Source organism: Tursiops truncatus, chromosome 21, assembly GCF_011762595.2.
Source record: "Tursiops truncatus isolate mTurTru1 chromosome 21, mTurTru1.mat.Y, whole genome shotgun sequence".
Taxonomy (NCBI): Eukaryota; Metazoa; Chordata; class Mammalia; order Artiodactyla; family Delphinidae; genus Tursiops; species Tursiops truncatus.
In genome coordinates this window covers 7,836,368-7,863,298 of record NC_047054.1, presented here as the reverse complement: position 1 = coordinate 7,863,298, position 26,931 = coordinate 7,836,368, and the positions used below count along the sequence as shown (strand labels likewise).

Sequence of the window (26,931 nt, the reverse complement as noted above, 5' to 3'; positions counted from 1 at the left end):
TCTTTCAGAACACTTGTGTATTTCAGGACCAGCCTTTGTGATAATCATTGGTTAGGTGGGGAATTTGGTGTATTACGGCCTGAATTTAAGAAAGAAGGGGAAGGTAGGAGAAAATGGGTAAGATACCTCTCAGATGATTCTTAGAAGTACATCCTCTTTAGATTGATAACACAAATTGTTCAAAAACTAACCAGCCCGAAGAATCATTCTTTCACACAACAGCATCCATTTAACAAGGGTTTGTTGAATGGCTGCCATGGTCCTGGACATGCATAAGCAAAATGGACAAACATTTCTGATGTTAAGTACCTTCCCTTCAAATCGAATCTACTGACTATTAGATGAATAATATAGGGGGTAAAAGGCAAGAAAAGTTACAATAGGTTTTCACTAGCAGGTGGGACAGAGCTGATAGTCTCCTAATTTTCCATGTAAACCTTAGGCTGAAGAGAAAAAATTAAAAGAGAGAGAGAGAGAGAGAGAGAGACTTTCCCTAAGTGAATAGCCAGGGCAACAGGCAACTGAAGAATTGTATTTAGAACAGAAAAGGTCTAACATCCCAACATATGCATAGCCTATCAGCAGATAACTTAGTACCAGCTATTGGAAATGCATCACTAAAAAAGAGGAGTTTACACTTATTGAGTACTTACTATGTGCCAGACCCTCTGCTAAGTATTTTACAAATATCCATCTGTTGAATGCTCACAATACCCAGGAGGAGAGGCACTACCATTGTTCTCTTTTTATAGCGGAGAGCACTGAGGCATGAAGGAGTGAAATGATCTGCCCAAGACAAACAGCTACTGAGGTGTAAAAACGGTCTTCACCGCGAAATCCACTCCAAAGCAAACTCCTAACTAGAACCACATAAGCGGAGTTTTTTGTTTCTGATTTTTCTATGCATTTTCTCCTGACATTCTTATAACGGAAAAGCCTTCCTCTTAGTTGATCCACTGACAAAAAGAGACCTTTAAGTAAATTCATCAGCTGCTTCTTTAGTGTTTGAGTTATCACAAAATCATCCCAATTACTTACCTATGAGACATTTCCATCCTCAAAGGATTGTGAGTTGGGATTTAACACTAGAAGTTTCTCCATCCTCAAGGTTGCATTCCCGTGTTGATCAGACAAATCTTGATCTTCCTGACATTAAAAGATTAAGCAGGTATAAGTGTTTAATTGGGAAACATCAAAGGGAAAAGTTGCAGAAGACTTTACCGTTCTCTTAACACAACACTGAACTTCAGTTAGTGAGCCTGCTTTACTTTTTTTTTTAAAGAAAAAAAGAAGTACCTCTTGGAATAAACAAAGTGTTTTCTTTTTGTTTGCCTTGTTATTTTTTTCAAATACTTTCAAAACAGAGGCTAGTATTAAACTTGTCTGAACCTTAGAAATAGAGATAAAGCTGCCATCACCAGGGACTTCTGATTTTATCTCCTTTGTGGAGAAACTGCCTCGCGTTCAAAATCTTTTATTTGCAAATTTGGTCTGGTAGTCAGAAGCAGTTATTCTATTGTTTGCTTCTCTGACCCAGACACAAAATACACACACACACACACACACACACACACACACACACACACAAAACATGCACGGAACTTTTTTGAAAACTGTATTTTCAATTGACTGGAAGTAAAGTCTCTTGGTTTCATCATAAATATTGTCAATTTCTAACATAAGCTGGTTTAGGCATGCTACATTTCTTCAGTTATTTAAGTGGTTTTCAGTTATTTGTTTTATTTTTTTTGTTATTTATTGTTTTATTTTTCAGCTATTTTTTAGTTAAGTAAAACTGAAATATTCACTGTCTTGACCTGATCTGACTCTCTTTATCTTTACATTTATAATATTTTTAAAAAGAATCAAACTTCAAAACTTTTCTTTTAAATGTTGAAATCATTATAAACTGAGAGCAAGGTACAAAAAATAGTACACAGAGACTCGTGTTCTCTTCACTCAGCTTCTGCCGATGCTAACGAAAGAAGCAGAATGTAGCATTTCATATTATCCATCATTTTAGTGCTCTAGAAATGTGTTCCTCGTTTTCTGAGTTTGATGCAAGTTATAAATACAGTACCTGAGGACTTATGTGTGAATACAATGTTGTAATGAGGAATATTTTTAAAACTACCTAATTAAAATATATCCTCCAGTTCTTCCAAATATAACCCTAATTAAGCTTTTCAGGTTGTACATACCCAAGGTTTTTAGATGTACAGGACACTTTAAAAAGTGTACCTTTTTTTATTTTGAAAAGTAGTTTCTACATCAATGTACTTACTTGTTACTGAAGCAGAGAAGCTGTTCGTACTTGGCTGTGGCTTGAGAAAGGCTTTTTGTGTGATTGACTCTATTCAAAACAGAATAGTCGAGGGCGATGCTTTAAAACAAAAAAACCAAAGTAGACCAAAATAAGACGGAGAGTAATTATGCACAGCTGCAACCGAAGAAACAACTAACATTTACCACAGAAGATGTAATTAAACAATGTGGTTAATTTGTAGATTTGCTAAAAAAAAAAAAAGGAAAAGAAAGAAACAAGAACTATAACTAGTGATGGCTAAGGAGACATCCTGGTCCACAAGGGTTGCAGTTTGCTGACTATGAACTCGGGCTCTGATGGTGGGCAGGCCTGGCTTGAACTCACCTTCTCTGTTTACTAGTGGTGTGAACTTGGGACAGTCATTTAACTTCTCTACATTTTAGTGCCCTCATCTGGAAAATGGGAGCTGATATTTATTACCACTTAGTTTCATGGGTGTAAACTTATCTCCAAACTCATCACGTTGTATGGACTAAATATGAACAGCCTTTCATCAATCATTCTCCATAAAACAATTCTTAAAAAAGAACCTCTGCTTAGGTCTGTTGTGAGCATGTAGTGGTTCAGTGAAAAATAGGTATTCAGTGTAATTCCTGACATAGAATAAGCCCCTTGTAACTGCGGCCGTTATCGTCATGATTCTGGACATCTTTTAAAGCAAGTGCTACTTCTAATCTAGATCCTGGTCTCGAAATCCTCTTGAAACTCACCCTGAGAGGATTTGGGTTGCTGTGGCTTTGCTTAAATGAATGCCATGAAACAATATGTATGTTTAAATTCCATTACGTCTAACAGGAAAATGAATTATAAATTTAGAGCCAGTGCGACGACGAGGAAGCAGGTACAGGGGCTGAAAGCCCAGGGTTTTGGTAGCATCACTTAGCCCTGGGCTTCCCATCCTCCCCCGGACCAGGCAGCACCCTTTTCTCATATATGTATCCATTTTTTCCTCATAAGCAAGGCTCGTTTCACTCTGATTGGGTTTTACAATGTAGCTGTGAACTGATATTAAGGAAATGCTTGGTTGCCTGGGCATTTTAAATCCATTTGAATGATTCAAATTACCCTCAAATCTCAGACACCTTTTCTGTTGTTTGTATTTTTTATGTTCCCCCTTCAGTTCTAGTTAGATTCCTTTCTCTAGTCCCAAATGTGCATGAATTTTATATCTACCTGGGGATAGTTGTCGAAGTTTTCTAATGATCGCATTGAAGTACATGTTTCAAACTTTAATTTGAAGAATAAACTAGATAGGCCTCAAATTAGAGTGAATGAGTCCCACATGCCTATTACTCTGAATCAATTTCTTTAAAAATTTGGTTATGTTTGATTCAAGTATATAATTTTTCTTTTATTGATTTGTTGATAACGTATTTTAAAGCAAATCGTTGACATCACGTTCTTCTACCCCTACATACCTCAACATACACCTCTAAAATCTAAAAATTTTCTTACAATTATTAAATTAATAATTATTACTTTTATCATTATAATAATTATTAAATTAACATCAAATTAATTATTAAATTAATAAAACAATATTAATTATTAAATTAATAAAGATAACTATTATTAAATTAATAAAATTGTTATTAAATTAATAAATAATTATTAAATTAATAAAATTAACAATAATCCCTTGTTGCCCATTCCATAATCACATTGTCTGAGATATCTAATATTATGCTCTTTTAACGTGGGTTTCTTTGAATCTGTATGCAAACAAATATATCACAATACTAAAGCATTTTTATATGGAAAATGAACTTGAACATAAACAGGTATTAGTAGAAAGTTAGGGATACCCATATGGGTAGAAGCTTTTTGTAAATTATGTGGATTTATAATAGAAAGACCTCAGACTGTAATATGGAACTCAGCCAGGAGGGGGAGTAAGCACCAAAGAGCTTTCTTTCCACTATTTCTACTAGGGTGGTATTCACTAAATTTGAGGAGGGAGATAAAATATCCATTGGAGATAAAGCTCTCTAGAACTTTTTATGCCATAATTCCTGTTGGTTAAAATTTTAAAAACAAAACAAAACAAAACAAAATCAAACGAGAATAAAATCAGAAAATAAGCAGAAATGGATACTGACTCTCAAGAAAATTGTTCATATTTGGGCCTACTAAATTTGTTAGGCGTTATGCAAAGACTTCATGTAGAAATGAAGCCAAAACAAAGTTGAAAACAGAATGTCCAATCAAATGATCTATCATCAACCATGTTATGCTTTGGCAATTATGTTTAAAAGTTATAAAGTAACATGCACGCCCCTCTTATCACTCATAGTTGTGTTCTGTATATTTGACAAAGTAAAAGAATGTCCTTTGAAAGTGTAAATAATGCGTGGCAACAATTAAATTAACTCTGTTTGTTTTCCTTTATTCAATAGATAATTATGAAGCTCTGAATAGCTGCGAGACACTGGGTGAGGCATTCTGAGGAAACTAAGACATAAATAAGATCATTTTCCAACATTAATAACACTTAGTATTTGAAATAGGGAGAGGAATTATTTTACTTTTTGATATTGCTATGCTAGGCCATTGGTTGCCAAACTTCTGCTACATCTTCTCTTTCATAAAATTGGGAAATTTGTATTTTCATGGAAATTGATGTGGTTAGAATGTACATGCTTTTTGTAAAAATAGCAAATCATCCTGAAACAATACCTTATAAAGTTTAACAATTTGGTCAATGCAAATATTAACACGCGAAGATCTTATTAAAATAAATATTCAAATAAAATGAAAAATGTGTATTATATTAAGAATCTTTAAGGATCATACGCATGACAGTATCCCACGCATATTGGGAAATATAATCTTCATCAGGACTCTGTAAGCATAATGTTATTAATTAAAATTATACCTCATATAGAGATGTATAGGTAAAAATTAAATTTCTGGTATTTTCCTTATTTCAAAATTATCAGTTACTTTCAGAATTTGAATTCTCTTTGATCATCTATTAGGGATTAATTTATTGTTTGATCAATCATTGCCAGAACTAATAAAAGTATTTTAAAAGTTAGTAGAAAAAATATTTAGAGATTATAGTTTTAAATGTGAATACTGTTTTTGCCTTATCAAATTACTAGCTTCTGTGCTTCTCGTGAAAAGCAAAAAAATCATGTTTATCAAAACCCTAATGGTTTAATGGTTGTTAAATCACATTGTTGCCAAATAAGAAACAATTCTGCTAAGATATTTGTCTACGTTTCTAAGAGTTTTTCAAAAGTTGATTTAATTTTTTTGTTGTTTTTCTGATCTCAAACAGTGAAACTTGGCATATTTTCTAAGTTGACTGATATTTGGAATACTAAACCTTTTTGTAAACAAGACATTGTGAGAATAGGCAACAACGCAAGCAGTTTTGAAACAATCATGTTGTAACCAACAGAGGAAAGAGTATTATACCAAGACAGTTCTCAAAAACGACTTATAATTTAAATAATCAGGGTGGAACAAGCACTAATATTATTCACATCAAGTTCTGTAACTCTAAAGAACATTTTAAAAGCTGTGAATATCTGTGTTTTGGGTTATGATTCACTTGCTAATAATTCATTACAACCTACGTGAAACCCAGTTAGCTAAATGACTCGAAGGGATTTTGACTCTACCTTGTTATGTTCAAACACATGAGAATAATTAGTAATAGAACTTTACATAGAGAACAAAGTATCACTGAAATATACTCTTTCTTCCAAGAGAGTTATTGCTATGCATTATGCAAACAGAAGGGGATCAATAAATGTTTATTACAAGGTCCATGAGAGTCCAGGTTTGCTTTTGTTCCGTGTTGAATCCCTTGTGGCTAGAACAGTATCTGGTATCTATTAAGTAGATGTTGTAGAAACATTTCTTGAAATGAATGAATTTGGGGGTCCATGAATAGGTTGCTAGTCCTTGAGATGGAGAATTCAAGCGTGTTGAGATATCTTTTGGAGGCAGAACTGCCAGGATTATTGGTGGATATTTGGAGGAGAAGACAAATGAAGAGGAGTTAAAGAAGATTCCTAACACAGGATTTTTCTGACCAGGTTGAAAGGCACATTTGCAGAAAAGGAGTACCGTTTGCGGTAGAAGTTAATATGTCTGGTTAAAAGGAAAAGTGACATCCCAAGCAGAAGATAATTATGAAGTAATATAAGCCCATCTGGGGTCCAGAGGAAAGGTTTTGATTGACATCATAAACTTGAGAGTGTGATGCCTACAGATAGAATGTTCAGTCCAAAAGGACTGATGGAATCTCTTAAGAAAAAGGGTGAATATGGAGAGAAAAAGAGAGGCCTCTCCCTCCTGAGAGCTTGATGTAGCCAAACAGAGAAAAGGAAACCGGAGTAACAGCCAGGAGAAATTCCAGACCTACCTTCAACATCTGGGGCCACCTTAAGTGTTCTCCACATCGAGCCCAGCATCTAGGAGACAAAACAGAAAGTGACAAGTCAGATGAGGGGCTCTCCATAAAGACCTTCAGCTCAGTAAAAATAAATGTAAATGTATCATCAACAAAGAAGTACTGATGTCAAGTACTCCTGATGCTCTGTGCTTGATGTTAATTTTAGGGACCTGAAATGAGTCTTCCTCAGGAAGCCTTTGCTTGCAAAATATACTCCAAGAGGAGAAGGGGTTTTGTGTGTCCTGCCACATGCTATTGCCCACTTGGTTCTTTACCACAATAAAATTAATTGCAAGCGCTGAGGCGTGGCTTCTATAAAGCACTTTCACACTAAGAGTCAGAATCTCCCCATTGGAGCCAGAAAACCTTGAGCCTTAGTCTCCACATCTGTAAAATCAGTCTCATTCATTTGACCCTGCAGGATTCTGTGAGGTTTAAAATTTCTAGCATCCTACTCAGTATTTCATAAAATCTCAATAAATGCTATTCTAATAATAAATATCTTCAAGTTTTTAAAGTTCCATGTCACGTGGTTAAAATAACATAACTGTCTTTGAGATTAAAACATGATTTATCTTAAAGAGGACTTTATGTCTTATACTGTTTTTGAAACTTAAGATACTGTTTCAATTGGCTGTACCTACTTTGAAATACAATATGATCTGGAAGTCTCTCTTACAATGTGATAATCTTGGAAACTAAGTTTCTAGAAATTGTCTAGGAAAAAAAAGTGTTTTATGTAGGATTTCAGTGGCATGAGGTACTGGATCTCTACATTTGATACTGATCTTCTGAGTATAAAGATAAACATGAATAAAACTACTAAGAATACCCCAGTGCCATGTCTATGATAACAATCAAAAGACTGAATCAAGATTGTGGTGTTTTATTTAGGTAAGCTATGCTAAGAAGGATCATTACATCCTCTCCATCAGGATTACTTAACTGAAGTTTGCATGAATAGAATTTACCAGGCCGGGGAACTCAAGGGGCGGATATAATTACATATTTATTTTCACTAACCTTTAAGTAAAATTTAGCATCCCTTTCTTCTCCAAATAAAAGTTATTAAACAAATGTATATACCTATATAATTATATATAAATATATACAGTCAGTCTATAATTAGATATAATTAGAAATTACATAAGACAGACGTTTCACAATGCTGAAAGATATTTCCAACCCATTGCTTAGATCTTTCTGTTTGGCTCTCCTGAAAAATAAGAAAGACAACAATTTCTGGCCTAGATGTAATTCTAACTAAAAAATTAGAAGGAGTATAGTGTGTTAAAAATTCATCAAGTCAGGGAGACCTTCAAAATGGTGGAGGAGTAAGACGTGGAGATCACCTTCCTCCTCACAAATGCATCAAAAATACATCTACACGTGGAACAACTCCTACAGAACACCTACTGAACGCTGGCAGAAGACCTCAGACTTCCCAAAAGGCAAGAAACTGCCCACGTACCTGGGTAGGGCACAAGAAAAAAGAAAAAACAGAGACAAAAGAATAGGGATGGTACCTGCACCAGTGGGAGGGAGCCATGAAGGAGGAAATGTTTCCACACACTAGGAAGCCCCTTCGCGGGCGGAGACTGCGGGTGGCGGAGGGGGAAACCTTCGGAGCCGCAGAGGAGAGCACAGCAACAGGGGTGCGGAGGCAAAGCGGAGAGATTCCCGCACGGAGGATCGCTGCCGATCAGCACTCACCAGCCCGAGAGGCTTATCTGCTCACCTGCCGGGAGGGGCAGGGGCTGAGAGCTGAGGCTTGGGCTTTGGAGGTGGATCCCAGGGAGAGGACTGGGGTTGGCTGTGTGAACACAGACTCAAGTGGGCTAGTGAGCCACAGCTAGCCGGGAGAGGGTCGAGGAAAAAATCTGGAACTGCTGAAGAGGCAAGAGACCATTGTTTTGTGGTGCACGAGGAGAGGGGCTTCCTGCTCTGCGTGCCCGCAGGGGGCAGAGCACTGCCTAAGCGAGTTCCAGAGACGGGCGCGAGCCATGGCTATCAGCTCAGACCCCCAAAATGGGCATGGACCGCTAACACTGCCGTCATTGCCACCAAGAATCCTGTGTGCAAGCACAGGTCACTACCCACACCCCCGCCCCCCCGCCAGGAGCCTGTGCAGCCCACCACTGCCAGGGTGCCGTGATCCAGGGACAACTTCCCTGGGAGAACACAGCGTGCCTCAGGCTGTTGCAATGTCACACCAGCCTCGGCCACCACGGGCTTGCGCCGCATTCCAATTATGACTACTGTAACCTCCCTCTCCCTGGCCTGAGTGAACAAAAGAGCCCTAATCAGCCGCTGCTTTAATCCCGTCCTGTCTGGGGGGAAGAACAGATGCCTAGGGGTGGCCTACCTGCAGAGGCAGGGCCAAATCCAAAGCTGAACCCCAAGGGCTGTGCGAACAAAGAAGAGAAAGGGAAATCTCTCCCAGCAGCCTCAGGAGCAGCAGATTAAATCTCCACAATCAAGTTGAGGTACCTGCATCTCTGGAATACCTGAATAGACAACGAATGTTCCCAAAACTGAGGCAGTGGACTTTGGGAGCAACTGTAGACTTGGGGTTTGCTTTCTGTGTCTGATTTGTTTTTGGTTTTATGTTTATCTTATTTTAGTTTTTAGTGCTTGTTATCATTGGTTGATGTGTTTATTGGTCTGGTTGCTCTCTTCCTTTTTTTTTTTTTTCCTTTTTTTCTCTTTTTGTGAGTGTGTGTGTATATGTTTCTTTGTGTGATTTTTGTCTGTTTAGTTTGTTTTTACAGTTTGTTTTGGGGTTCTATCTGTTCTTTTTTTTTTTCTTCTGAGCAGTGCAGCTGGTAGGGTCTTCGTGCTGCAGCCGGATGTCAGGCCTGAGCCACCGAGGTGGGAGAGCCAAGTCCAGGACATTGGACGACCAGAGATCTCCTGGCTCCACGTAATATTAATCGGCAAGAGCTTTCCCAGAGATCTCTGTCTCAACACTATAACTCAGCTCCACCCAATGGTCAGCAAGGTCCAGTGCTGGATGCCCCATGCCAAACAACTAGCAAGACAGGAACACAACCGCATCCATTAGCAGAGAGACTGCCTAAAGTCATAATAAGTTCACAGACAACCCAAAACACACCACCGGACGTGACCCTGCCCACCAGAAGGACAAGATCCAGCCCTACCCACGAGAACACAGGCACAAGGACACCCCACCAGGAAGCCTACACAAGCCACTGAACCAACTGCACCCACTGTGGGCAGACACCAGAAATAACAGGAATGACAAAACTGCAGCCTGAGAAAAGGACACCGCCCAAAACAGTAAGTTAAACAAAATGAGAAGACAGAGAAATATGCAGCAGATGAAGGAGCAAGGTAAAAACCCACCAGACCAAACAAATGAAGAGGAAATAGGCAGTCTACCTGAAAAAGAATTCAGAGTAATGATAGTAAAGATGACCCAAAATCTCAGAAATAGGACGGAGAAAATACAAGAAACATTTAACAAGGACCTAGAAGAGGTAAAGAGCAAACAAACAATGATGAACACCACAATAAGTGAAAATTTAAAATCTCTGGAAGGAATCAATAGCAGAATAACTGAGGCAGAAGAACAGACAAGTGAGCAGGAAGAGAGAATAGCGGAAATAACTGCCACAGAGCAGAATAAAGGGAAAAGAAAGAAAAGAAATGAGGACAGTCTCAGAGACAACTGGGACAACATTAAACTCACCAACATTCGAATTATAGGGGTCCCAGAAGAAGAAGAGAAAAAGAAAGGGACTGAGAAAATATTTGAAGAGATTACAGTTGAAAACTTAACTAAAGTGGAAAAGGAAATAGTCAACCAAGTCCAGGAAGTACAGAGTCCCATACAGGATAAATCCAAGGAGAAACACGCCAAGACACATATTAATCAAACTATCAAAAATTAAATACAAAGACAAAATATTAAAGGCAGTAAAGGAAAAGCAACAAATATAATACAAAGGAATCCCCATAAGGTTAACAGCTGATCTTTCACCAGAAACTTTGCAAGCCAGAAGGGAGTGGCAGGACATATTTAAAGTGATGAAAGAGAAAAACCTACAACCAAGATTAATCTACCCAGCAAGGATCTAATTCAGATTGGACAGAGAAATTAAAACCTTACAGACAAACAAAAGTTAACAGAATTCAGCACCACCAAACCAGCTTTACAACAAATGGTAAAGGAACTTCTCTAGGTGGAAAACACAAGAGAAGTAAAAGACCTACAAAAACAATCCCAAAACAATTAAAAAATGGTAATAGGAACATACATATCAATAATTACCTTAAATGTAAATGGATTAAATGCTCCAACCAAAAGACACAGACTGGCTGAATGGAGACAATAACAAGACCCGTATATATGCTGTCTACAAGAGACCCACTTCAGACCTAGAGACACATACAGACCAAAAGTGAGGGGATGGAAAAAGATATTCCATACAAATGGAAATCAAAAGAAAGCTGGAGTAGCAATTCTCATATCAGACAAAATAGACTTAAAAATAAAGACTATTACAAGAGGCAAAGAAGGACACTACATAATGATCAAGGGATCAATCCAAGAAGATATAACAACTGTAAATATTTATGTACCCAACATAGGAGCATACATAAAGCAGATGCTCACAGCCATAAAAGGGGAAATTGACAGTAACACAATAATAGTACGGGACTTTAAAACCCCACTTTCACCAATGGACAGATCAACCAAAATGCAATTAAATATGGAAACACAGCTTTAAATGACACATTAGACCAGATGGACTTAATTGATATTTATAGGACATTCCATCTAAAAACAACAGAATACACTTCTCAAGTGCACATGGAACATTCTCCACTATACATCATATCCTGGGTCACAGATCAAACCTTGGAAAATTTAAGAAAATTAAAATTGTATCAAGTATCTTTTCTGACCACAACACTATGAGATTAGATATCAACTACAGAGTAAAAAATAAAAACACATGAAGCTAAACAATACACTACAAAATAACTACAAGATCACTGAAGAAATCAAAGAGGAAATCAAAAAATACCTAAAAACAAATGACAATGAAAACACAATGCCCCCAAACCTATGGGATGCAGCAAAAGCAGTTCTAAGAGGGAAGTTTAGAGCAATTCAATCCTACCTCAAGAAACAAGAAAAATCTCAAATAAACAACCTAACCTTATACCTAAAGCAATTAGAGAAAGAATAATAATTTAAAAAACCCTGACATTAGCAGAAGGAAAGAAATCATAAAGATCAGAGCAGAAATAAATGAAAAAGAAATGAAGGAAACGATAGCAAAGATCAATAAAACTAAAATCTGGTTCTTTGAGAAGACAAATAAAATTGATAAACCATTAGCCAGATTCATCAAGAAAAAAAGGGAGAAGACTCAAATTAGAAATAAAAAAGAAGTAACAACTGACACTGCAGAAATACAAAGGATCCTGAGAGACTACTACAAGCAACTCTATGCCAATAAAATGGACAACCTGGAAGAAATGGACAAATTCTTAGAAAAGTACAACCTTCCAAGACTGAACCAGGAAGAAGCAGAAAGTATGAACAGACCAATCACAAGCACTGAAATTGAAACTGTGATTAAAAATCTTCCAGCAAACAAAAGCCCAGGACCAGATGGTTTCACAGGTGAATTCTATCAAACATTTAGAGAAGAGCTAACACCTATCCTTCTCAAACTCTTCCAAAATACAGCAAAGGGAGGAACACTCCCAAAGTCATTCTATGAGGCCACCATCACCCTGATATCAAAACCAAAGATGTCACAAGAAAAGAAAACTACAGGCCAATATCACTGATGAACATAAATGCAAAAATCCTCAACAAAATACTAGCAAACAGAATCCAACAACACAATAAAATGATCATACACCATGATCAAGTGGGGTTTATCCCAGGAATCCAAGGATTCTTCAATACACACAAATCAATCAATGTGATACACCATATTAACAAACTGAAAGATAAAAACCATATGATAACCTCAATAGATGCAGAAAAAGCTTTTAAGAAAATTCCACACCCATTTATGATAAAAACTCTCCAGAAAGTGGGCATAGAGGGAACCTCCCTCAACATAATAAAGGCCATATATGACAAACCCACAGCAACATCATTCTCAATGGTGAAAACATGAAACCATTTCCTATAAGATCAGGAACAAGACAAGGTTGTCCACTCTCACCACAATTATTCAACATAGTTTTGGAAGTTTTAGCCATGGCAGTCAGAGAATAAAAAGAAATAAAAGGAATCTGAATCGGAAAAGAAGCAGTAAAACTGTCACTGCTTGCAGATGACATGATACTATACACAGAGAATCCTAACGATGCTACCGGAAAAGTATTAGAGCTAATCAATGAATTTAGTAAAGTAGCAGGATACAAAATTAATGCACAGAAATCTCTTGCATTCTTATACAGTAATGATGAAAAATCTGAAAGAGAAATTAAGGAAACACTCCCATTTACCATTGCAACAAAAAGAATAAAATACCTAGGCATAAACCTACCTAAGGAGACAAAAGACCTGTATGCAGAGAAGTATAAGACACTGATGAAAGAAATTAAAGATGTTACAAACAGATGGAGAGATATACCATGTTCCTGGATTGGAAGAATCAACACTGTGAAAATTACTATACTACCCAAAGCAATCTACAGATTTAATGTAATCCCTATCACATTACCAGTGGCATTTTTCACAGAACTGGAACAAAATATTTCACAATTTGTATGGATACAGAAAAGACCCCGAATAGCCAAAGCAATCTTGAGAAAGAAAAACGAAGCTGGAGGAATCAGGCTCCCTGACTTCAGACTATACTACAAAGCTACAGTAATCAAGACAGTATGGTACTGGCACAAAAACAGAAATACAGATCAGTGCAAAAGGATACAAAGCCCAGAGATAAACCCAAGCACCTATGGTCACCTTATCTTTGATAAAGGAGGCAAGAATACACAATGGAGGAAAGACAGCCTCTTCAATAAGTGGTGCTGGGAAAACTGGGCAGCTACATGTAAAAGAATGAAATTAGAACACTTCCTAACACCATACACAAAAATTAACTCAAAATGGATTAAAGACCTAAATGTAAGGCCAGACACTATAAAACTCTTAGAGGAGAGCATAGGCAGAACACTCTATGACATAAATCACAGCAAGATCCTTTTTGACCCACCCCCGTAGAGAAATGGAAATAAACAAATGAAAAACGAAAATAAACAAATGGGACCTAATGAAACCTAAAAGCTTTTGCGCAGCAAAGGAAACTATAAACAAGACAAAAAGACAACCCTCAGAATGGGAGAAAATATTTGCAAACGAAGCAGCAAAGGATTAATCTCTAAAATATACAAGCAGCTCATGCAGCTCAATATGAAAAAAACAAACAACCCAATCCAAATGGGTGGAAGGCTTAAATAGACATTTCTTCACAGAAGATATACAGATTGCCAACAAACACATGAAAGGATGCTCAACATCACTAATTATTTGAGAAATGCAAATCTAAACTACAATGAGGTATCACCTCACACTGATCAGAATGGCCATCATCAAAAAATGTACAAACAACAAATGCTGGAGAGCGTGTGGAGAAAAGGGTACCCTTTTGCACTGTAGTGGGAATGTAAACTGAAACAGCCATTATGGGGAACAGTATGGAGGTTCCTTAAAAAACTAAATAATAGAACCACCATATGACCCAGAAATCCCACTACTGGGCATATACCCAGAGAAAACCATAATTCAGAAAGAGTCATGTACCACAATGTTCATTGCAGCACTATTTACAATAGCTAGGACATGGAAACAACCTAAGTGTCCATCGACAGATGAATGGATAAAGATGATGTGGCACAGATATACAATGTAATATTAGTCAGCCATAAAAAGAAACAAAATTGAGTTATTTGTAGTGAGGTGATGGACCCAGAGTCTGTCATACAGAGTGAAGTAAGTCAGAAAGAGAAAAACAAATACAGTATGCTAACACATACATACTGAATCTTTAAAAAAAAAACTGGTTCTGATGAACATAGGGGCAGGACAGAAATAAAGACGCAGACGTAGAGAATGGACTTGAGGACACGGGGAGGGGGAAGGGTAAGCTGGGACGAAGTGAGAGAGTGGCATGGACATATATACACTACCAAACGTGAAACAGATACCTAGTGGGAAGCAGCTGCATACCACAGGGAGATCAGCTCGGTGCTTTGTGACCACCTAGAGGGGTGGGATAGGGAGGGTGGGAGGGAGATGAAAGAGGGAGAGGATATGCGGATGTATGTATACATATATCTGATTCACTTTGTTATACAGCAGAAAGTAACACAACATTGTAAAGCAATTATACTCCAATAAAGATGTTTAAAAAAATAGCTTAAAAAATTCATCAAGTATTATAGAATTTAAGAAGTATAGAACTTTATATACAATCTTTCAGGCTTGCTACAAAAGTAAAAAAAGAAATCAAAAGAAATAGAATTTATACTTCTTATTAACAACAGTGAAGATAGATTTTCATATTGAGCTAAAGAATTATGGACTAGAAAGGAAATTGATTCTCAAGTTTTTAAATCATACACTTAGATTTTAAGTTGTTATAAAATCCCATCACTGTTTAGAAGCTTATTACTAGGATAAATTAATCTTAAACAGTAATTACGGAAGACTTCTGTAGTTGAAAGGTACACATATTTCTCTTGTGATTAAAAAAATACATCCTTTGTCTTCCATTTTCCTTACAAAAATTTTTTTCAGTAGAAATACTTCATCCTGTTGTTATTTTACAATTGTCTTATTCTTCTTTCCGGTCCTGCATTTGCTTTTGTGAGGAAAGTAATCTAACAATGTCAACAAATTTTAACTAATTGGTCCTGTTGATTCAGTTTTAGCAAATATTCCATTTATAATGTTGTAAATTATGCTAATATCATTTTAGGTTGTATTTAGGACTTAAGCTAAGAATGCTAGGAAAGAGGTTTTTTTTTAACCATGTTAAGTATCAATTCTCTATCATATGTATGTAAATTACAAAAACATATCCCTTTGAATTCTTCATGGTTTGACCAAGTACAAGTGTGATGTGATTATCATAAATTTTAACACTCTACATTAAGGGAGTAATTAAACACTGTAAACAACTTGATTTGTTACCTTCTTTTGAGGGGAGGTGTTTCTGAAAAACATGTTTTATATTATTTAACAACTATAAAATAGGAATGAAACAAAAGTTAGAATTCTTCTAATCTTTGATTTTAAGTATGAAATGGCTTTGACTCGTACTCTTCAGGTTTCTTGGATTCATTTTATGATGTTTGAGGGCCCTTTTCTACGCTGGAGTGTTAGCTTCACAAGACAGGATCTTATCTAAGTCACTCAGGATGGGTCTGAAGCACTCAAAACAATGTCTGGAACATAGTAACCCCTCTGTTGGTTTCCTGTCTGCTATTCTGAATGAAGAGAATTAAAGCACACAGTGAGACATGAAGATGGAACATATCCACTTTGTAGTTGACTATTTTTATGTAGGCACTCCAATATTTACTATTTAGTAATGTCTCCACTAAACTCTTACTGAGCCACTTGCACTAGCAAAGACCACTCTAGGAACGATGAGAGTACGTAACTTTTAATGAAATGAGACATGTTCACTGAAAATGGAATTGCTGTAATGTCTAGAATGGGAATTGATTCCATATTTAAAGGTGACCAAATTATGTTTAGTCAGATGACTCTCTTCTGAAATCTGTTTTTCTCACCCTTTGCCAGAAAAAATGAATAACTTAATGTCTTTACACTGATGGTTGAGATCTGCCATGGCTTTGAGTATATGCTCCTTGAAGAAAGCAAGATTTATCACATTTAAAAGGATAACAGTTGTTATGTGATCACCTAACATTTTTACCCTTCCGTATTAGCTAACACACACTTAAAGCTTTTTTCTATATTAACGAAAAAAAATCTGTACAGCTTGTATTACTAAATGTATATTCTGTAAACATTTTTAAAAGCTTTTTTTTTTTTTTTTACTTCTAGCAAATTTATTTCACTTACTGCAACTTTCACTTTTCCCTTTGGTGCTAAAATCCTCAGCTGTGCTCATTCATTTCTCAGCAACAGTCATCTCACTGATGAGATTATTTCTTAACTGTTTTTTTTTTTTTAAACATCTTTATTGGAGTATAATTGGTTTACAACGGTGTGTTAGTTTCTGCTTTATAACAAAGTGAATCAGTTATACATATACATATGTTCCCATATCTCTTCCCTCTTGCGTCTCCCTCCCTCCCACCTTCCCTATCCCACCCCTCTAGGTGGTCACAAACCACTGAGCTGATCTCCCTGTGCTATGCGGCTGCTTCCCACTAACTATCGATTTTACGTTTGGTAGTGTATATATGTCCATGCCACTCTCTCACTTCGTCCCAGCTTACCCTTCCCCCTCCCCATATCCTCAAGTCCATTCTCTAGTAGGTCTGTGTCTTTATTCCTGTCTTACCCCTAGGTTCTTCATGACCTTTTTTCTCCTTAGATTCCATATATATATGTGTTAGCATATGGTATTTGTTTTTCTCTTTCTGACTTACTTCACTCTGTATGACAGACTCTAGGTCCATCTACCTCACTACAAATAACTCAATTTCTTTTTCTTTTATGGCTGAGTAACATTCCATTGTATATATGTGCCACATCTTCTTTATCCATTCATCTGATGATGGACACTTAGGTTGCTTCCATGTCCTGGCTATTGTAAATAGAGCTGCAATTAACATTTTGGTACATGACTCTTTTTGAATTATGGTTTTCTCAGGGTATATGCCCAGTAGTGGGATTGCTGGGTCGTATGGTAGTTCTATTTTTAGTTTTTTAAGGAACCTCCATACTGTTCTCCACAGTGGCTGTATCAATTTACATTCCCACCAGCAGTGCAAGAGTGTTCCCTTTTCTCCACACCCTCTCCAGCATTTATTGTTTCTAGATTTTTTGATGATGGCCATTCTGACCGGTGTGAGATGATATCTCATTGTAGTTTTGATTTGCATTTCTCTAATGATTAATGATGTTGAGCACTCTTTCATGTGTTTGTTGGCAATCTGTATATCTTCTTTGGAGGAATGTCTATTTTTAACTCCGTTTTAATTTTCACTTCAAACCCGCTTTTCCTATCAACATACTGTGGCCATGATTTGTTTTGTTCATTTCACCAACCTGAATTTTACTTTTGAACTTAAAAATCCCCTTGGTTCCTGTGTATTTCTGCCTTTTAATTTTCTTTCTTCCTATCTTTAAATTCACTTTCATTAATATTTAAATGCTTTGAAGGGATGCTTATTGATTAAGATGGCTACTCTTTCAAAAAAAAAGAAAAAAAAGCTTTAACCCAATACATGATTCACTGTAAGCAATTTATCAAAAGATGCCAGAAGACCTGCTTTTCCTCCCTTTTTACAGGAGTAGAGGTTGTGGGATATGTTCAGCTGCCCTGGCAAGTCTCTGGGTTGACGCCACTTCAATACCTTTCTTCTTTATAAATCAAGCACCATAAACGATATTAGGCAACATCATAGTATTCCAGTCAGTGATGTGTTTAAATCTCTTTTCAAGTATTGGTAGGTTGTCTATTTTTAAAAATATTTAAAATGTTTTAGTCAGGGAAAGGAATTTTAGAAACATTCACACAAGAGAATTTTGAATATATCTATCATATTATGTAAGTATGTTATATATGTCATATGCAATAGATGATATATGCCACAAATATATAGTATATACCATATAAGTACAGTATACATATATTATATGCCATATATATGTATATACACACATAATGTATATATAGAAGGAAGATGGATTCTGACAAAAGTTAATACATAACACTGCTTAAATAATTCCCAAGGTTCATACAGCTTAAAATAAAATTCTTAATACATATCTAAAAATAGTCTTTATACTACTCAGCCATAAAAAAGAATGAAATAATGCCATTTGCCGCAAAATGAATGGAAATAAAGATTATCATATTAAGTGAAGTAAGTCAGACAAAGATAAATAACATATGATATCACTTATATGTGGAATCTGTAAAATGATACAAATGAACTTATTTACAAAACAGAAACAGACCCACAGTCATAGAAAACAAACTTATGGTTACCAAAGGGGAAAGGGGTGGCAGGATAAATTAGGAGTTTGGGATTAAGAGATACACACTACTAAATGTAAAATAGATAAACAACAAGGGTCACTGTACAGCACAGGGAACTATATAGTAAAATCTATTGTGCCCCAAATTTCTGAAGGTTTGGTCATTTTTAGATTACATATATTGTCACAATATTTAAGTCTTCAGGTATGTCATTCATTTCCATCAAGAATGTTCAAAATCTAATTTAACACAAGCCTGATATTTAGAAAATTTTAAGTATTTAAAATACTATCTCTGATTCATGCACTAACCAGTAATGGGCTGGTCTACTCAGTTTATCCACATTCAACCATTTGGGATAACTGAGTTGTATATAATATGACTTGTCAAATTTCCATTAGAGAGAGATTTTTCAAAATGTACATTATTCTTACAATCTAAATGAGTGTTAAGACCTGCCACCATTGTTTCATGAAGTTAAAAATGAAAACGAAAGTATCACCTTGTGGATAGGATGTGAGATTCAAGAGGAGGGAAGCCGGGGTGACTTCAAGCCTCTTGGTCTGAGCAAAGTGCAGGACGGAGCTGCCATTGACTGAAGTTGGAAAGAGTGAGAAATGGGTGAGTGAGAAATGGGTCAGTGAGAAAACTGAGTGAGGAATGTGTCTGAGGTAGGGAGCGAGGAATGGCTTGTTTCAGCGCATGTTGAATTTGAGATACTCATTACACATCCAAGTAGATGTGTCAAGTAAGCAGTCTAGATATAGGCTTCTGGAGTTCCTCAGAGACGGTTGTGTGGGAGGAGTAGACACAGAGTCATTAAAAGCCAAGAAACTGTGTTGGATCAGCCTTGGCGGAGGATAAGCAGAAAAGAGAGGAGGGGCAGGTGGTAAGGCATGATGGGGAGTCGCTGGATGTGTTTTTGCAAAGGAGGTTAAGGAGTGGATCAGGTTAGACTGAGCCTGCAGAGAAGGTCTTCCTGTGGAAGGCAAAGGATGCAAGAGGGCCAGTCAAGGGCGAAGAACAAAGACGCATGGGGAAAGGACATTCAGTACCGAGGCCTGCCCATGGAAAGAGCTTAGACAAACAGACTAGTCCCCTCTTCTATCTGAGCCTAATTCCTCCTCCTGCATGCTTTAATTCCATAATGCCATTGCTCCTTTCACCATATGCAACTTCTCTTTGAATCATTTTTTCTCTCTCTTAGAAACATCCACCCGGTCCCTGTTTATATCCTTCAGCTAACTGGCAGGTCACACCTACCGCCACATCCTTTCACTGGGGCACAAGTATCAATCCTTCCGTTTCTTGAGGACGCTGAGCCATCACTGATTGTCAGTATAAAGTCTCTCACACACACACACCCTCTTTAGGTTCTGGGAGGTACACATACAGATCATACAAGCGTGTTACACAGCAAACCTCTTGCTTTTTGATGTAACCAACAATCCAGTCTCAGAAACCATTTTAGAAACTGCCTATTCCTTTACAAAACTCTGAATTTTGTATAATTTCTCAGAGATATTTGAATTTACATTGCTACTTATTATTTCAATTTAAACCTACCAAAATCCCACAAAAATATTATTAGGAAGTAAACATGCCACAGAATGTTTGCACACAGTACTGTGCAACTTGGATAAATTATACTGCATCACGAAAAAGTTACAGTAAAACTCAAAACCTCATGAATCAGGTCACACAGAAAAATGAAGACAGTCTCTAGGCTGGTATGCCTTACACTCTGGGGTATACTTGATTAAAATTTCCTATTCACATTTGCATCTCTTCTCCTGTCGAAATACTATTCAAAGTAATTCCCCAATCAAACAATGGCGCTCTCTCTCTCTCTCTCTCTCCCTCCCTCCCTCCCTCCCTCCCTCCCTCCCTCCCTCCCTCCCTCCCTCCCTCTCTCTCTCTCTCTCTCTCTCTCTCTCTCTCTCTCTCTCTCTCTCTCTCTCTCTCTCTCTCTCTCTCTCTATATATATATATATATATTCATGTACCTGTAATACACACAACTTTATTTTGCATTGATTCAATAGCCATGTATGCATTCTCAATTTGTGTTCTGGGCAACTATATAACCACCAAAAGAATAAAATAAGACTGTACCTTTTCACAACATAGAAACCCAGGAAGAAAGACATTATATAGTAATAAAATGTTTTCCTAATTTCAACTCAACCCATAAGATGATAAATTCCTGTGTGTAGAAATGTAATCATCTATGATTTTTTCACTGGAGCTAGTTTATATGACCAATTAAACCCACATGGACTGTTGTACTTTTATTTAAGGTTGACACATGAAAAAGCCAATTCAGAAATTCAACTAGCAGTTTAACAAAATAAATCAGTAAGGCTTATTAGTTTGATCTTAGCAGCCTTAACCCAATATGATGTCTCTCTACTACTTTTTGCAAACTACAGGAAGTTCCTTTTCTATTGACCACATCTAGAAAAGCAACAGTCTTCAGTTAATGATTTTTTTCCCAATAAGATCCAATCTTTAGAAGAAAATAAATCCTGACAAAAGCAGTATTAACACTTTCTCCCTTATTCTGGGCTCCAGAAATACCCCAGAGAACAATCAACTTTTAGGACACTTCTTGAAAATGACGACTTGCTACATGTTTGGGCATCTGTCCTCCCCCAAACTCCTGGACCACTCTCTCCACCGTTTGTCTCCCTCACACAAGGTAATCTAGCCTTCTTCCTGAAACTAGAGAGTGAGAAGCTTGGTCCTACCTTCAGACAAAACACAGACCTAGACCTAAAAGGCATTTAAAATAATTTCCTTAAATAACATCCTAAAGGTGGCTTTTTTATGTTCAATCACACACCACTCAAAACAATGACGTCTCACTCGCCCCAAACACTCTAAAAATTGTTTCAAAGAATGTAGTTGACTTCATTGTTCTCAAAACATCTCATTCATAATAATGAATTATCCAACATTAACTAAAATTTCATGAATTACTCTTTAATATTTGAAAGAATAAGAATTGTTTCTCATATTCAAGCAAATACTTCTTGCAGTCGTGTATTCAAACACGCACATATTAAAATTGTTACAGACAGGGCTTCCCTGGTGGCGCAGTGGTTGAGAGTCCGCCTGCCGATGCAGGGGACACGGGTTCGTGCCCCGGTCCGGGAAGATCCCACATGCCACGGAGCGGCTGGGCCCATGAGCCATGGCCGCTGAGCCTGCGTGTCAGGAGCCTGTGCTCCGAAACGGGAGAGGCCACAACAGTGAGAGGCCCGCGTACCACAAAAAAAAAAAAAAAATTGTTACAGACGGACAAAGTTTTTTTCCTGAATGAGCCATGTATTTCCTTAATGAAGAATTCGCTATACAAATTTAGCCAGTTTAACAGCCTACAGAAGTCTATTCTTTCTTCTGTTCCAACCATATCCATTCCAGCGGAGACAGTCAAGCTCTCTAGCAAACACTGGATCACCAGTTCCTTTTAATATAACAGAAACATTAGCTCACAGTCACTCATCTGGAGTTTAGAGACTGTCCCAACCTCACAGGCTCAGAGAGATGCCTCTTCTTTCCCCGTGAAAACATAATTCTGGAGGTAATACTAAGAGCAGGAGACCATGAGGCAAGCATTGGCCCTTTATAGCTATTCCAAAGTTGTTTTGTTTGCTGAGTTATTTGGCATTAAAATCAGACTTCTGAGTATTTATTATCATCCTTCCACTCTGATCATAATGGTGTTTTCAGACATCTCTTACCACTTGAGAAATCAACAAGGCAGAGTGAGGTTTGCAGGAAACATTGCAGGGCAAGGAGGAAGATTTCCCCACACCCTGTAACAGAAACAGTTGTTTATTTGGGCCGCAATAAATTCTTCCCAGATCTGCAGTGTGTGCATTCTACCTGTAAGTTTTGTTTTTCTTATTGCTTTTCTAAAAGTATGAAGGTCTCAACAGAAAAATCATAGTTTATCATTATCCAGAAAGCCCTACGTCTGGCATTAAATATTAGTTATTTTTAACCTTAATGGCAGACTAACATTATTTTGGAATTTGGAAAAAAAAAAAAGGTAAAATTCTATAGCTCTTAAAAAAAATTGCCTAAATAAATCTTGGGTTTGAGGATTTTTCAATCTCTCTTTACTCTCAGGGATAATTTCCAAACATGGAATTAAATGGATCAGCAAAGACATAGAAAAAGCTTCTACGGAGATTGCTTATGAAACTCATGTAGAATCTAACCATCCTAACACTCATTTTTTCCATCCACTAAATCATTAGCTTCATTAACAGTGATTAAAACTAAGCCTCAAAGCTGGCAGAGTTGGATAGACTCTCACATCTTTCTAACGACTACAGTCTAAAGCACGCTTTGGGGAAAATGAGCTCCCCTCAGAGCTGGTGGACACAGCAGACAGGGAGCTAAAGACGACTCATAGTTTCTGTGGATGTGAAACAGAGAAAAGGCTCAATTCCAGGATGGGGCTTTCCAAATTTTTAAGTACACAACATCTAATGTATATTCATTTGTAGAGCTGAATTTTGCATGTGAAAATCAATTGATACTTTGAAGATTATCAGAAAACACGACCTAGTAGATGAAAAGGTCAATAATCACTCATTTCTTTGGACTGAAGTCAGATCCCACAGGTAGCACAGAAATGAATCACCACTTTTTTCAAGAGATCACTGACAAGTCTTGAGTGCAGTGGCAAATTGGCTTCTAATTTTTAAAATAAATTATGGGGAAATATCCACTGATCCGGTAGTGTAATACTACACATGATCCTTATAAAATACAAGAGCTAATACGTACTTGTCACAAGAAAGGCAGATGATGGAGAGATTCTATTCAGAAACTCCATAACTAACTATAGCACACAGTTTTAGGAGAACTTGTCGACCGCTTGCTCAAAAGGATTATTTTGGAGTAACAATAATCATAAATTGACCTTTCAACCTTTAAAATTGTACATACACCTTAAAAGACATGATAGAAGAATTTGATTCCTAAGAAGTATTTTCTTACAGAGTTCTGAATTACCTCTTTACACAAGACAGCTAATTTGACGTAGCAGTCATCCAATAGTGCGAAGAAAAAGGGGTCTTGAAAATAAGTACATCAAAGGGGCAGAAGAAACAATATAAAAGGAGTGGGAATAAAGTAACTATAAGGGGATTTTAGAAATTTTGTCTTATTGAATATATGCCTATTTTATCTTCAAATGCCTGTTTGAGTACTGATAAAGAATTGAAAATAACATGGCTATTGAAAAAAAAGTGATGATGTTTAAAACAGAATTCTTTTTTTCTTATCATTTGTATCTTGCACCTAAAACTAATTTCTACAAGTTACAGCTCAGAAAGAGCAAATGGCTTCCCTGAAGTATTCTCATGTGACTGTCCCTCATCATAATCTCAGTCTGCCGAATTGATCAGGCTGGGAAAGCAGATGTGAGAGAAAATTCTAGCATGTGTTTTCTCTTTTAAATGAAATGCTAATTTGGAAATATTACTGCTTGACCCAATTGATGCCATAGCTGTAGGGATTAAACAGAAGTTTGTCAAGGGCTATAGAATTTACTACCAAGTCTGCTCATTTACCAATTCCATTACACTAATTTAAAGAAGGAAAAAATATGTATCATCTTGAGATTTGTATTCAAAGGAATTGCAAACAAAATAGTTTCTTATGTGCACCACAGTCAGAATGTTTGCTTAGTTTTTAAATTGATCAAATAACAGTGAAATGCAGTGTTGCCCAGTTTCTGCTTCTTGAAAATGGTCTAACACTCCCAGCGCCATCCAACTTAAAGGATGGGTGTGAGGACCTGTAAATCTGAGTTGAACATCCTAGGAAGGGAATTATGGGGGTGTGATGGTCAGAAGACTGGGGAAGTTTGGAACCAAATATTGAGAAGCAAATTGGACCAAAAAAAAAAAAAAAAAAAAAAAAAAAAAACCCTGCATAGGTAATGATAGCAGAGAAAGCCCTGGAGGAGTTTGATTGTATCAAGTGAAGAAATTTTTCTCCAAGTTTTGGTTTTTGCTGGAAAATGGGGGTCTTGCAAAACAGGAAGAAACAGGGCAAACTGAAAAGACATAAAGACAGAAAAAGAGGATTGGAGTGAAGACAGCAAAAATTAAAGAGGAGGTATTGATGATCAATATTGCTCTTCAATCAAGCTAGAGAGAGAGGCTTCACAGAAAAAGGAAAGGACACAGAGCTCAGATTGGGGGCTGGAGAACCAGAGGAGCATGCCCAAGCAGTGGCTTTGGTAACCACCTGTGGTCAAGAGGGGGAAGAGCTGCCTAGCAGGCAGGTGAGGTGGAGGAAGTGAACCGTGGTGGGGAGGGGAGGGAAAGAGTGGATTCCAAGTGGTGGGAGCCAAAGAGGGTTGGGGTGAGGCTTCCCAGGGAGAGGAGAGCTTTGCTGTAGAGAGAAGGGGAACCCATGAGGTCAAGCGTGAGAATAAACAAGGGAGGACACAGAGAGCTTATGATATTAGGCAAGATTTAGGCAATATAATTCAATCCACAGGGTAGGGCTTTATTTTAGGTATAAGCAGATGTTTAGGAGTCATATTCTTGGAGAGAAAATTGACATATGCTTATAGAACAGCTTTAGGTCAAGGATTTGACTTAAGTGATAGATACGTATCTCTAAGAAAGAAAACACCTAAATCCGTTATCAATGGTGCCTTTTTGACAGAATAAGTGTTGACAATTTTCTTTTCCTTCAGAGGGGAAAATTCTTGGTTTAAGTTAGTGAGATGACGACTATAAAGCCTGTTCTTGGTAATGACTCAAAAGTCATAGTTTTAGGGGATGTTACTTCATTTAAAGCAGATGGACCAAGACAAACTTATGAAACATAAAGGGCAAACTGTGCCACTATGTGATCAGAAAAGCAGTTCACAGCTAAGAGTACTGTTAAGATGGGAAACTTAATTTTTAAGAAATCTAGGGAAACTACCACAGTTTAAGAAAAATTAAAAAATACTTGAGGGGCTTCCCTGGTGGCGCAGTGGTTGAGAGTCCACCTGCCGATGCAGGGGACACAGGTTCGTGCCCCCGTCTGGGAGGATCCCACATGCCGCAGAGCGGCTGGGCCCGTGAGCCATGGCCGCTGAGCCTGCGCGTCCGGAGCCTGTCCTCTGCAACAGGAGAGGCCACAACAGTGAGAGGCCCGCGTACCGCAAAAAAAAATAATAATAATAAATAAAATAAATAAATAAAAATAAAAAATACTTGAGACATGACTGGAGGAAAGGCAGCTCTACCTGTGAGACGCCAAAGGAGGCAGATGTACAATAAAATTTCAAAGCAACTGTGAAAAATCCAAGGTAGCCAACAGTGGTTAGAATGGCCATGGAAGGGAAATAAAGACTTTCGTTTCATTATTAGTACCCTGACTGGGTAAAATATCTTGTTTTAATAAAACGACCATGGGAAACACTCTGAAGATGTGGAATAATTCACTAATTTCAAAAAGCAAAATACCTGTTACCAACTACAGAATCAGATCATGAAGGCCATAGAATAGATACAAGTGAATAAGAAGTGAAAAATCAAAAACTGAGGAAAGTTCATTATGACCGTGCAAGGGAAAAGAGAATGCCAAGTAAAAGTAAGGTTTAAGACTTCCTTAAACTCATTTGACAGGAAAGGAAGGGGATGCCTACAGTGGTGCATGTCGGGGGCACAGGGTCGCTTCAGGGACTTGCCCTTTGATAACTCTTTCAGGATTAAGAGAGAAAGAGAGAAAATAGAAGCCCATGATGAAAGACCAAGCAAAAGATAAAGAAAAATTGTTTAATGCCAGATGACACAACTAAAGGAACGTGAACAGCATGATAAACAGCTGGGAAAGAGCTCTTTGAACATAACAGTGAGGCTTTGGGGAGGTTCTGCTCCCAACACAACGCATAAAATTCGCATCATTTGCCAGTCTCAAATTCTATTTCAACAAAAATAGCTTCCAAATGAACGTAAAATAAAGACTCTTTAGACACAGAAAAGGTG

The 26,931-nt window shown here is 37.3% G+C and overlaps 1 long non-coding RNA gene across 1 annotated transcript in view; it reads right to left on the bottom strand.

The window, feature by feature from the left end:
* Window positions 1-1,073: 1,073 nt before the first annotated feature.
* LOC141277474 (uncharacterized) overlaps window positions 1,074-26,931 on the bottom strand; it is a 116,528-nt gene continuing 90,670 nt past the window's right edge. The window contains exons 2-4 of the long non-coding RNA XR_012328913.1: window positions 6,705-6,753; window positions 2,285-2,383; window positions 1,074-1,146 (exon numbers count right to left, since the gene is read on the bottom strand). This is a non-coding gene — a long non-coding RNA (uncharacterized lncRNA). The remainder of the gene's footprint in view (window positions 1,147-2,284; window positions 2,384-6,704; window positions 6,754-26,931) is intronic.